A 1,722-nucleotide genomic window follows, 5' to 3' on the forward strand; every position below is an offset into this window, starting at 1 on the left:
TAATATGCAGGGGGAAAAAAGTACCTCATACCTAAAATATGGTGGTGGATCAGTGATGTTATGGGGGTATTCAGATTCCACTGGTCCTGGGACCGGTCAACATCATCATAAACTTGACCAAGTACCAAGGCATTTTATCATAAAACCTGTTTGACCTTACTTGTTAAATGATATCGCTTTCTCTGAGCCATTGTATTACTATAAAATAATATAATTTTCCCATTATGTTTTGCATGGAATATAGCTCAGGATTGTGTTATTTATTTTCTACAGTCTTTTTGTTGCTCATCTTCATCAAGGGTGTCAGTCATTATACCTCTTCCTATGTCTAAAACCATAGTCCTAAAACCATAGTCCTAAAACCATAGTCCTAAAACCATAGTCCTAAAACCATACTCCTAAAACCATACTCCTAAAACCATAGTCCTAAAACCATAGTCCCAAAACCATAGTCCTAAAACCATAGTCCTAAAACCATAGTCCTAAAACCATAGTCCTAAAACCATAGTCCTAAAACCATACTCCTAAAACCATAGTCCTAAAACCATAGTCCTAAAACCATAGTCCTAAAACCATAGTCCTAAAACCATAGTCCTAAAACCATAGTCCTAAAACCATACTCCTAAAACCATACTCCTAAAACCATAGTCCTAAAACCATACTCCTAAAACCATAGTCCTAAAACCATACTCCTAAAACCATACTCCTAAAACCATACTCCTAAAACCATAGTCCTAAAACCATAGTCCTAAAACCATAGTCCTAAAACCATAGTCCTAAAACCATACTCCTAAAACCATACTCCTAAAACCATAGTCCTAAAACCATAGTCCTAAAACCATACTCCTAAAACCATACTCCTAAAACCATAGTCCTAAAACCATAGTCCTAAAACCATACTCCTAAAACCATACTCCTAAAACCATAGTCCTAAAACCATAGTCCTAAAACCATACTCCTAAAACCATACTCCTAAAACCATAGTCCTAAAACCATAGTCCTAAAACCATAGTCCTAAAACCATACTCCTAAAACCATACTCCTAAAACCATAGTCCTAAAACCATAGTCCTAAAACCATACTCCTAAAACCATACTCCTAAAACCATACTCCTAAAACCATAGTCCTAAAACCATACTCCTAAAACCATAGTCCTAAAACCATACTCCTAAAACCATAGTCCTAAAACCATACTCCTAAAACCATAGTCCTAAAACCATACTCCTAAAACCATAGTCCTAAAACCATAGTCCTAAAACCATACTCCTAAAACCATACTCCTAAAACCATACTCCTAAAACCATACTCCTAAAACCATAGTCCTAAAACCATAGTCCTAAAACCATAGTCCTAAAACCATACTCCTAAAACCATACTCCTAAAACCATACTCCTAAAACCATAGTCCTAAAACCATACTCCTAAAACCATAGTCCTAAAACCATACTCCTAAAACCATACTCCTAAAACCATACTCCTAAAACCATAGTCCTAAAACCATACTCCTAAAACCATAGTCCTAAAACCATAGTCCTAAAACCATACTCCTAAAACCATAGTCCTAAAACCATAGTCCCTTTAAGTAAAACGGTGATATTTTTTCTAGGTTGTTGTATTCTCTTTAATGGCCGTTTAGAGTTCTCAGCTTGGGGGAATTCTCTAGCAGTGTTCCACCCACTTCACTCAAGTTGTGTTGCTGTTAGAAAAAGTGACATATCCTTAA

Source organism: Salmo salar, chromosome ssa13, assembly GCF_905237065.1.
Source record: "Salmo salar chromosome ssa13, Ssal_v3.1, whole genome shotgun sequence".
In the NCBI taxonomy this organism is placed as follows: Eukaryota; Metazoa; Chordata; class Actinopteri; order Salmoniformes; family Salmonidae; genus Salmo; species Salmo salar.